The sequence below is a fragment of the Dendrobates tinctorius genome, unplaced genomic scaffold (genome assembly GCF_039654945.1).
Source record: "Dendrobates tinctorius isolate UK_male_01 unplaced genomic scaffold, ASM3965494v1 ptg000133l, whole genome shotgun sequence".
Taxonomy (NCBI): Eukaryota; Metazoa; Chordata; class Amphibia; order Anura; family Dendrobatidae; genus Dendrobates; species Dendrobates tinctorius.
The window spans coordinates 8,622,829-8,635,338 of record NW_027361801.1 but is presented as its reverse complement, the minus strand read 5'-3'; the positions used below and the strand labels follow the sequence as shown (position 1 = coordinate 8,635,338).

Here is a 12,510-nt window from a genome sequence, read left to right as displayed (position 1 = left end):
AGGCCAACTTGTGGTGCACAAGTTAAAAAGGGGTGATTGTCGCCTTTTTATTGGCAAATGCTACACAGATTCTCCGCATGTACTTGTTAGTGCAGCTTTCCTTGCAGTTGGCACAGCTCTCATGTCCATAACATGGCCTATGATGGAGGATCTTGTGACCAGACATGTCCATCAGCTTCTTCTAATAGAAAACACATTACAAAGGAAAGCTGCTTTCCAACTGGTGGAGGCTGATGGACAGGTATGGTGACAAGATCCTCCATCAGCAGTCACTCTGCCCCCTGGAGTTCTGTGCAGTCTGCACTAAAGGAAAAACCTGTTCACATATATTGGCAAGTGTCAAAATCATGTCCTCAACACATGTTAAACGATAAAAGACAACCCCTTTAAGTAGCCCTGTTGGTGGAAGGAAAATGTAAAGAACCAAAATAATGGTTAATGCCAGTATGCTTCTTGGACAGCTACCCAAATATCAGTATAACAGGTCTGCTAAAAAAGGGGCCATACACAGAATAAAGATGCAAAAAAAAAATCCACACAGTGAGACAAATTAGTGGATATAACCAGAACAAAGTAGGCCACGTTGAAAATTTTAGGTGCTATAGAGGAACACTCTTATTTCTATCATTAATGTCACGCTGGAAAAACATCAGCCACTACTTGTGTAATGGAACAAGTATGTCAGCATTTATCAACCAACGTCTAAGTAATGTGTAGGGTCACTTTAAAGGGATTCTGTGAGTGTTAGGTTAAGGGTCAGACGGCCGTAGCTGGCAGATTCTCTCGGATTGAAGAATAGGAACATGCTGAGGAGAAGATGGAGAACCAAATCTTTCCATCTTGCCCATTGTGTCAGTGCGTGAAAATCAGACTGCACTCAGATGTTATGCGAGTGCAGTCAGATAGTATGACACATTGAGACCCAAATATTGGATCAAACTCAGACAGATTGCTTTTTTTTTTTTTTTTTTTTTTTACTCAGACTGAGTCGTCTCGAGGAACAAAAATTGGACGTGCGCAGCCCTACAGAACAACATTGGTCCAAGTACAATCCAATGTTGTCAAATTGCGCTGGAATGTAAAGTCTAGTGGTGCGAGTGAGAACTTAAAGTGAAACGCAAACTATCTGATGAGCCCCCCCACCCCCCAATCTACCTTACCACCAAAAGCCTTCTTATGGTGCCTTTATAACTCAAGCTCTCCCTTACAACCCATTAGCGGTAGTAAATCCATCATCTGCCTTCGTGACTTGCAAACAAGTAAATTTTTTTTTATTTTTTGTAAAACAAAGGGGGAAATGAGGTCGAATGGTACGAGAGGAGCAAGCGACGACTTGATTTTATATCATCTTTTAGCCAGAAGGATTCAGATCCACAAGGGACATGGTGTTCCCAGTCTCTAGTAACAGTTAGCAGGACAGGAATGACAAAAATGCAGAAACATTAGTGATCTAACACCATCATGTAACCTGATCATGTGGCGGCAGCAGAGGTAGCAGCACATAGTTGGAAGCTGGATATGGCTCCAGGCACATGCACAATGCAAGAAGAATGGCGCTTCCTTCTAACCCTATAAGTGCCATAAGATTACGACTCAGTGGTGTGTAATCCCAACTCCGGGTGAACACACCAGTAGATTGCTTGAATTCTGCGGAGTATATATGACGGGTAGACTTCAGAAACCCAGACCTACGACAGACATGCATTTCAGCCAATTAGTATAATGGGGTCATCCATCTGTGGATCCATAACATGACGCCGGCAGAAATGTATGCGCTCGCTCCTATATATCTCCAGTTGCACATGGAGGCACACAGAGGTTCTCCGCATCCAACGAGACGCGTTTTGTCACATGCTGCATTATGGCTTGGATTTCAGGGGAGAGTTTGGTGCCGTATGAGGGCACTGGGCTACATACACATGGGGTGAATTTGCCTCCATGAAATTCACCTCTAAATTTCACCACAACTTGTTACATGCCAAATTGTGCTGCAGGTATCCCACAGATTTAGCCCTTTGAAAACAGCAAAATGGAACATTCGAGGGTCATTGAACATTCGTTACATGAAGTTTCCCACTGGTGCTGTATCTCCAACTCTGGCAGAATGAATGGGTGATTAGCTGGGGTACAATGCAACCCTGATGAAGGACACAGATAAAACAGGTTTGGTGAGGAAAATAAGTGTTCAGAATCAATCAGGCCAGGAGCGGTGGATTTTTTTATCAGACGATCCAAAAAACCTGCACCAGCTTCACCGTTGTAAATAAAAATCTAATAACTGCTGATGGAGTCTGATAGATTTCAGACCATAAACAATCTTTTGTTGCCCCATTTTATCCAATGTGTATGTAAACCGTGACTGCAAGCTAGCTTCAGAAAATGACCAGTTTAAAATCAATAAAAAAAAAAAAAAAAAAAAAAAAAAAACTCATCACAATTTGCATTAGAAATATAAATCTTGTAACTTTCACACTGGCCACTGGGGCTTTTACAGACTGTTTCAGGAAACGCCACATCTACATCAGTAGCAGAGAACACTCCACTGTTCTCTTTAGTTAAAGCATCTAATAAGCGTGTGAAAGAGTCATTGTTAGGGTATGTTGCCATGGTCAGGAAACGCTGCGTGTTTGACGGTGCGTACAGCCGCAGCATAAAACCCGCAGCGTCCAGATGTTACAGCATAGTGGAGGGGGATTTCATGAAATTCCGTCTCCACTATGCGTTAAAAGACGCAGGCGGCAGACCCATGTAAATGAACGTGCGGCGCGTCTTTCTAGAACTCAGCATGTCTGTTTATAATGCGGCGACACTCCGTCACAGCACAGTAAATTTACCATAGACTATCATTAGATGTGGTAAAACTGCTGTGTTACCACGAGAACTGCCGTGCACGTGACCGGGGGTTATCTCTGGTCACTAGGCTAGCTCTTACACTCAGTGTAGGTGACCAGTCATCTACAAGCTCTGCTATATCCGGATGTCAGGCATCCAGAAGTAGCAGATCGGGACTCGTCATGGGACACTCGTTATTAAGGACTACGTCGGACAGGAAGTATTTGTGCTTATTTTTATTTTTTTTTCCAAGAGATCGAGGGCTTAGACGTATAATAAAATGGCAAAACTGTGTGGTGTTTTATTTCACTAAAATACAGCCAAACAAAAAAAAAAAAAAAAAAAAGTATGTGTCTTTATATACTATAGGATTAGTAATGGCTAGGTATCTTATTGACACCTCTCCATTACTAACCGGGCTTCATGTCACCTTACAATGAAACATTACATTAGCCCCTTTTTACCCCATATGCCACCACTACACGGTAGTGGGAAAAGTGAGGCTAAGTGCCTGAATTGGCACATCTTACAGATGCGCCATTTCTGGGGTGGCTGTGTGCTGGTGTTTGTAGCCAGGGGGGGGGGGGGGGGGGGCCTGATATTCATGGCCCCTTCCTAGGCTATGAATATCATCCTGCAGCTGTCTGCATAGCCTTTCTGGCTATTATAGGGGGACCCCACGTCTTTTTTTGGGGTCCCCCTATTTTAATAGCCAGTAAAGGCTATGCAGACAGCTGCGGGCTGATATTCATAGCCTGGGAAGATCCATGGGTATAAACCCCTTCCCAGACAAACATTTGCCCCCAGTGGCTGGCTTTCCCTCTCTGGCGCAGAAGATTGCGCGGGAGCCCACACCATTATTTTTTTTATTTAAAAAAAAAAAACCCACACAGGAAAGGACATTGCATATTAGGCCAGGGTCAGACATGCGAGAAACTCGAACGAGTCTCGCACCTCAGTACCTGGGACCGGAGAGTTCAGCTGCATAGAAATACATGCAGCCGCACACTCCGATCCCGAGTGCCGTCTATCCATCTATCACCTGTGTGTAAACATTCAATGGAGTATGTAGAGGTTGGACAAGGAAATGACATCACTTTTTTTTTTTTGCTAAAATATTATATCTTTATTTAGCTTACAAAAAAAAAAAAAAAAAAAACACGTAAAAAACACAAAAAATGCAGGTGACCTGCCAGGGACCTCTGATGCAGATTTGGTGCAGGTTTTACCTGTGTCAAATCCGGAGCCATTCCTGACCGTGTGCACATACCCTTAAAGGAGGGGAGGCAGTGGAGCTGTGACAAGGCCTCTTGTGATTAGTGGATCCTGTGTCATCAGATATGTTTAGGGGAGACTAGGACCCCTGTGGCTGCACCAGTGATGTCAGCCCCTGCATTCTTGTTAAAACCTGATGTCAGATTTGTTTGATTTTTGGAGCTCAGGTGTTACCAAGCACTGTATATTTTTGTGCTCAGGTTGCTCTGCAGGTCAGACGCGCCCAGTAAGCTCTCTGTGACTGTAGCAGCCGGCTAACACCCAACTTCTCCATATACCATGTACCAGACAGTCTTCATTCCGCCTTCCTCAAGCAGCAAACAGGAAGCCGGAGAACATTCCAGCGGGATTATGTAACGCCCCTCACAGGACAGCATTAGCAGACAAGGATTATTGTATGCTGGTAGAAGTGATGGCAGCAGAGAGCAAACCAAACAAGACTAAATGTATATTAAAATATGCAAAAAGGGCAATTATCTCTAGCACAGATATTAGCAGCAGACGAAGGGTTTTACAAGAACAATACTGGTAGGAGAGAAACTGGCAATATTTCCATAGAATGTGATGGAGCCCTCTCTTCCTACTCTGAGCCCTTCTATCCTTGGCTACTTATTTAACAAGTCAGTCATCAATTATAAGATGTGCAACATTGTAATAAGTAACAAATATGCAGGTGCCATTCTGTAACTGTCTGGGAGAAGCCATGGAAAAGATATTAACACAGTAAAGAGAACCAGTGTGAAACTTTTAGTACATGAGGAATACTTTTGGTTTACATTCTCCTCTACTTGGTCTTTCTTCTTAGGGTATGTGCACACTTTGCAGTTTCTGCTGCGTTTCCGCAGCGCTTTTGGCTCTGCAGAAACGTAGCAGATTCTGCTGTGTTGTGCAGTACCTTTATTTCCTATGGAAATAAAAAAAGCTGTGCACATGCTGCGTTTTTTTCCGCGGTTTTCAAAATGCAGCATGTCAATTGTTTAGTGCAGAAACGCTGCAGTTTTACACCTCATTCATTATGAGGTGTAAGGCTGAGTGCAGACATACTTTTTGGCCCTGCGGATTTTTCCACGCAGAATGGAAGAAATCCGCAGGTCAAATGACCTGCATTTTTCCTGCGGTTTTTCCCCTGCGGATTTGGTGACAGGGGAGATGGAAAACCGCACAAAAGTAGTAACATGCTGCGGATTTTGTACCGCGGGAAAACCGAGCCGAAAAATCCGCAGCGTCTGCACAGCGTTTTTTTTTCCATTGATTTTAAGGCTACTGTACATCACAATGCGGATATGCAACGTTTCTGCGCGGTAAAATCCGCTGCTAATCTGCATCGTGTGACCGCAGGGCTAAACCGCAGGGCTAAACCGCAGGGCTAAACCGCAGGGCTAAACCGCAGGGCTAAACCGCAGGGCTAAACCGCAGGGCTAAACCGCAGGGCTAAACCGCAGGGCTAAACCGCAGGGCTTTGTCCTGCAGATTTACCTGCGGTTTTCTCTACAAAATCCACAGAGACAAAAAAAAACTATGTGCGCACATACCTAGAGTAATGCTTGTACACTATAGCCACCCAGGGAAAGCTACCCACCTACCATCAAGCATATTGGGGCATGATGCATCCAAATTACAGACTGCACTCAGATGGCAATACTTGGCTACACCGCAACTTACCTGACCTAAACTAGTAGACACTTAGGCATATATGAGGCTGTCGGCCTCCTGAACCAAACTATCGGTCTCCTATATACTGTACCTATGAGGCTAGTAGATCAGGTCAGGAGACTCGTGGTGTGGTCAAATGATGAGGTTTGTGCACCAAAATACAGACTTGCATTTAGCCTTAACGTCCCAATAACCCCCTTACATTTACACACAAGTCCAAACTTCAGAATCTGGATCAAGGTTCATCAAAATCACAGAGAGACACTTAGCAAGCTGAAAAAGGGACTGCCCTAGATTAGCCTAACATGGCTCCTTTATAAGAAACCATGCCATCCCTGACTGTCAGCTGTGTTTGGCAGTGCACCTCAACCACAATAAAGTAGATGGAGCTGACCTGCAATACCACGCACAACCCGTAGTCAGAGGTGGTGCTGTTTCTATAAGAAAGCAGACTTTCTTATCCTGGAAAACTCAATTAAAGGGCCAATCTGGTTCTGATCACTTCTCTATCAGGCGGTGAAATCTGCCTGGTTGCCTGCAAATGTCCTTCTTTTAATGATCATCCTCCCAAGTAATATAATATGTTTATGTGTTCTGGATGGGGGTTACCTTAAACCAGAGGAGAAGGATCCTTTTATTCCCAAGTATCAGATTGTCTTCCTGCAGTTATTTTGTATCCAGTCAACAATGAAATCACAGGATTTTTCTATATATTCATTGGAGTGAGGGAGAGCAACCAACTGCAAAACACACCTCCTCCTGGCAGTCTGTGGAGATCGGCGACAAGGTGGAGTCCCAGTGGCCAAACACACACACCGTCAATTATCACCAACCCAGTGGGCAGGTGATTAGGTCTTACCTGGAATAGCCCTTGAAATCCAAGACCCCAGTGTAGCAATACAGTGCTAAATACTGAGCCACCATGCTGGCCAAATAAGCACAGACCAAAAGCAAGAACAGTGTATGAAGCTTGCAAAATTGTTAGCGTTTTTACAAAAATAAAAATGTAAATGGATGGAATCAGAGCAGACCGTGGTTACAATAAAGTTAAACATACAGAGCAATGTCCATATTTAATAATATGCTGGCCTCTATCTCCCAGGTTCAATGAACCGAATAGTCAGATAGGGGTCAATGGCATTTACTAGACACTAAAAACATTGGGGCAGATTTCCTAATCCTACAATATACACAGCATGCATTAAAGCAGATCATAACGAGCTATTCGACAGATGAACGGGTAGTTCGGCAGACATATCTCCAGACTCCTCCATGCACATGAGCGCCCTTGCTCATGTGAACAGTCATGTATTTTCAATGGGAGAGAGAAGAAAGCTGCTTCATTGGGAATCCTCCATACACACATCAGCTGATGGCAAATCCCAACCAAAATATAGGGTACAAGCCAGCATGTATTTAATGCGGGGCCTTTAAACTAGTCATTCTCCAAGTTTATCACAATGGCTCATACTGGATATCGTTTGAGCACCAATAGAAATTTCTTCCCGTTTACAGATGACCTAATAGCTTATTTATAGATCAAGTGTTTTATCAAAATATTTGTAGAAGGAAACCTATGACACTCACTAAACCATGCCCGTTAAACAAAAAAAAAAAAAAAAAAAAAAAAAAAAAAAAAACCACTAGATTCTACTTTTGTGCCAAAGTCTGGAACATTTGCTTCCACATTTGAGAAAAATTCACAACAATAAATCTTCTCCAAAACATATTTAAGATGGTTTAAAGTTTCCATGTCAGCACAGAATGACGGATGAAACCAAGTACAGGAGCTCAGTGCATCATGGTGGAGGCCAAACATTTGCTTGCACCTTCCCACCCACTTGTTTTCCATCTATCTGCACCCTTCTCTTGCTCTATCAAACCAAATCTGTCAAGGCAGAGAGGGGAGCCGAGAGAGGAAAAGAAAGCAGGTGGGGGAGGTGCACAGAGCAAATGTGCTTGGTTTGAACAGTCATTCTGTGCTGACCGGGAAACTTTAAACCAGATTTAATATATTCTGGAGAATATTTATTGCTGAGAATTTCTCTCGAATGGGGAAGAAAATGTTGCAAATTTTTGTATAACAGAGGGACGTGGTTTAGCAAAAAAGTGCTTGGCCAGTCTGTTTTGACAAAGTATGAATAGCTAACCCTCATGTGATTGATGTTTACTCAGATGGACAACAACAACGCTACTCCTCTTTGAAAATTATTTTTAGGACACAGTTCATTGGGCAAATGGAGCTTGCTCCTTGGGGGGGGGGGGGGGGGGGGGGGAGGGGGAGAAAAAAAAAAAAATGGTGGCAATCCAATCCAACAACAGGATCCCATCATAAAGACCTTAAAGTCCTACAAGTCACCACAGTCATTTAAGACACAACCCATGTTACTAGCACACCAGCAAATGACAGGATGATGGAGGTCTTAGTCAAACTAACAAAACGAGGAATAAAAGAAAGTACTTTCGAAAGTAAAATATTAAACCTGTCACAGATAAGACGGGAATTTGAAGGTGACACAATCCTCTGACACAACCTCACCTTTAGTTCACATGAAGCCATCCCAATGTCACTCCATGGGTGGATAAGGGTTGTATACGCCAAGAGTAAAGAAATACCATGATAACAAATACTCCGCTCTGGTTGTTTAACATAAAACGTGACGTGCAAATATAAGGAGAAAGGAGAATAGAAGGTCTCTGGTTACAGAAGATTACTCTACGATGGGGACGTTTGACATTAGTATGCAGTGATCAGCTTCCCGTTAATGGCTACTGATCTCATTAAATCCTCTCATTGTAAGAGTTAATGGAGGAATGGACAGTAGTAGTCACAGGCTTCCAATATGTTCTGTGATCATCTCTATAAACAGCCATTCCATTTAAAAGGGTTTGTCGCAAAAGAGAAATCGATACAAGTTATGGATGTGTCACCACTATCAAGATAAACTGAGGCCTAATCCAACTACTGAAATAAAGTAGCATCAGCACTGGAGAACGCTCACGTGGCCGCTTTATGGCTAGGCTTGACTTTTCCCACAAGTCACGTGGTTGGTCCTATAAAGTCAGTGTCATACTTCTCAGCAAAGTGAGCAGACAGCAGACAGGGGTGCTTGGACCCCTACCAAGCAGACATGAGAGGCCATCAGCTGTCGTAGGAGGGAACCAGTCACAAGATACGGGGTCATTAAACCATCAGCATGCCATTATGCAGCTGAGGATTAATAGTTAAAATAGAGACCACCATCAAAACCTGGCTTTTAGGCATTATAGGGCGTCAATGTAAATGTGCCCAGGGCGATGGAAGATCAGAAGAAAATGATACTCATCTCTAGGATCTCTGCTCTCCATAATTTGTAGTCTTCGATATCTGGCAGGGAAAAGGGGAGACATCACGTGACCACCCCATGGAACCATTAGCATTAACTTATGCAGTAGTGGAAAACCCCTTTAGGTAGTGTTTCTTCTAACTAAAAGCAAGTCAAGTGACAATGGGAGCAGGCACAGCACCTCGTTTTAATGTGCATGTACTTGCTGCCGATGGACTCCTCTTCAAGTAATGTAGGAAACCTTTTACTACCACTCCTACAATAATAAAAAAAAAAAAAAAAAAAAAATATATACTTGGGAATTACATTATATACAATGGAACAGCTCTTCAGACTCATGTTGTATATTATTCATTATACGTGATGGTGAAAGTACAGATATTTACCATGATCTATCAAATGGGGATCTATGTATGTATTTTGACTATGAAGTTAGATCTTAAAACATCTAAATTAACCAAAGCCCCTGAACTAGGTGAAGATAAACCCCCTACCACCTCTTTAAAGGGGCACCAAACAGAAGGAGAAAAAAAAAAAAAGTCTTACATTTAACAGTCACTTTAACCACCAAATAAGAGGTGAAACTTGTCCATCATGAAACTCAGATCCCTTTCAAAACCATGCATTGAAGTCACCATTTTTTAACCGTATAGGGACCCTTTAATGCTATGACGTATCAACAACTACAAATCTTATATACTGCACCCCACAAAGCATCCATCATACAGAATGAAAAGTAGAAATAAGTTTTTGGATTTGTCATTTAAATCAAGCTAATTATTTACACCTGAAAAATATAGCATGGATACAAAAGGCACCGTAGATCTCACCAAGCAGAGTATATTGAAAGCTTGGCATTCCCATTACTCAAATACCTGACATTACCAGCTTACACATTAACAATCAGCAGCTTACTACAAAGAATGAAATTAACCATAAACGAAGAGCATGAAGATATTACACACACATGGGTGCCAGCAATCATTAAATTACAGAAAAATAAAAAAATAAAAAGTTTCCCAAAAGGTGGATCTGCCTTCGTAGTCATGCCCAAAGCACTTCATTCTTATCTGCTCAATTCCCCCCCCCATGTCAATCTCTCCAACAGACCTAGCAAAGTCAATGGCTTCTCGCTCTCCCCAGTCCCACAAGTTTGCTGCATCAGGGTAACCCACGCCTCTGCTCTCTCCCTTCCAAATACATATTCAGGCCCATTCTAGTGCCCGTCTACTCCAACTCAAAAATGTTTCCTGGATTCATATATTCCTTAACCAAGAATCTGCAAAAAACACCCTCATCATCTCCAACCTTGACTACTGCAACCTCCTGTTCTGTGGCCTTCCTTCTAAGTCTTGCACCCCTCCAAGTTATTCTACACCCTGCTACCCCTGCTATGCCACGGCCTCTCCTTTCTGCCAATCCCTTCACTGGCTTCCCATTGCCTAGATACTCCAGTTCACAACCCTAACTATGGCATACAATGCCACCCACAACCTATCTCCTCCCTACATCTGCGACCTAGTCTCCTGGTACTGACCTGCACGCAACCTCTGATCCCCACAAGATTTCCTTCCCTACAATCGCAGATTTCTCCTGTCTACCCCCCTACTCTGGAAACTTCTACCCCAACATAGACTCTCACATACCATGGAAACCTTCAAAAGGGACCTAAAGATCCGACAAGCTACAACCTTTACCACCATACCGCTGCACAAGCAGCTCTAATCATTGTTGTTTTTTATTATGTACACCCCTTTCACACATGAAGCGCCATGGAACAAATGGCGCTTTAATAAGTTCTAATAGTGAAACTTTGTAACACTTACTACATCAATAGACACCGGTGTCTATAAAGAACTCTGCAGGGATGAGAATTCCCAATAACTTCTTTGCTGATGCAACTGGTGCATGAAAAACAACCGAGGCGTCTGCTCCAACCTTAGTTATGCGGAATTGTAGGAATGCACTGAGCCGCATCTCACCCTACTTTAGTTGACCTGTAACCAGATCTTATCTGCAGTATATATAATCATCACTGATCCGTGAATTATAGCGTCATTCAAGGCCAGGATCAGCAAAAAGAGAGATGCTGATCACAAGCTAAAGAGTGTGTGCTCTAGCTGCTCTCCAGCTACTGGCGGTAATGGGACATTTGGGATTTATTAAGCTTTACCGCCACATCTCACAAGTTTTGACAAATGCCAGGAACATAAAATGCAATGTCATGTGCGCTCCAGATCAGGGGCAGACAGACAAAGGGATCCTTACTTACAAAGTTTCCTATATTAATTCAAGCCCATGGGAGAAGCCCAACGTAAACTACAATACAGCCGGGGCGAGTGCAACGCTACATACAGGAGCCAAAACCTGACCTAGAAGACCACAGGAAACAATGTGAGAGATGGGCTGCTGGGATTAGGCCAATTTTGCCACAAATACAAAATAATGATGTTTAGACATATAGGGATTCCATATACATTAATATTTACATTTCTTTTTGGCTGCTACCATTATTTTGCTCAGTCATTGCTATGTAATATATATTACATACTATACAGTGAGCGCTCCATATTCCTTACTCAGCACAACTTGCTCTCTCTGAAGCTCCCATCCCTGCCCAGCAAAGCACTGCACCCATAGGCATCTGCATTACTCAGGACTCCATGCCAGCCATGCATGTAGGCACTTACAGAGAGCGTGTCCTCCTCCCTTTGCAGCCGGTCCCTCTCCTCCAGCTCCCAGTCTCCAACCTTCACCTCCTCTCCCCTCAGCTCAGTGCGCACAGCTCCTCCAGCCCAGGTTCCAAGCAATGACTGCCCCCGCCCACTCACTCCCAGCAATAGCTGGAAACCGAGTCATCCCTGCGCTCTGATTGGCCTCTCCAGCCGTCAATCTTCTCTTCTGCGGCCTTTGATTGGACGCATCGTGCAGGGTGGAGGCTGCAATTCGGAAACATTCTTGTATTGTGTGGTGTGTGTGGAGAGCAGCAGAGTAGTAACTTGTGGTGACAATGTGTCGTGTGCTGCTGAGGGGTCCATTCCTCACTGCCTGTATACAGCATGGAGGGCAGGAGAGGCTCATATACAGACAGCCAGTGCTAGCTGCACAGAATAGCTCCTCTGACAGGAAACAGGTTCTCATGTGAAATAATCACTTTAGAAATCACCACAGACGACAGCATCATTTTTACTTCACGACATGGACATTAGCCTCAGTAATGCCATCCTGTCATTTCTGTATATAAATGGCGCTTCTATCTATTGCATCGCTTGTTACGGTTCATTGTCAACATAGATGTTCAATAAAGTTTTTATAGTAAAAAATTAATGTTTTTATTTTTTATTAAACTTTTTTAATTAATTTTGGCACTCGATAGTAGGGAGCTATGGTCAGGCGGGCCGTCTGGGCTTCACCCTGGCTCCAT

The 12,510-nt window shown here is 43.3% G+C and overlaps 2 protein-coding genes across 3 annotated transcripts in view; both read right to left on the bottom strand.

Moving 5' to 3' along the window:
- The window catches only part of LOC141048083 (plastin-3-like), a 320,243-nt gene extending 308,364 nt beyond the window's left edge, over window positions 1–11,879 (bottom strand). Inside the window, exon 1 of the mRNA XM_073543465.1 lies at window positions 11,777–11,879. The gene's annotated coding sequence lies outside the window, so the exon portion shown is untranslated. The remainder of the gene's footprint in view (window positions 1–11,776) is intronic.
- LOC141048082 (plastin-3) overlaps window positions 1–11,910 on the bottom strand; it is a 133,200-nt gene extending 121,290 nt beyond the window's left edge. For both annotated transcript variants that reach the window (XM_073543461.1, XM_073543463.1), the window contains exon 1: window positions 11,777–11,910. The gene's annotated coding sequence lies outside the window, so the exon portion shown is untranslated. The remainder of the gene's footprint in view (window positions 1–11,776) is intronic.
- Between the last annotated feature and the right edge of the window lie 600 nt (window positions 11,911–12,510).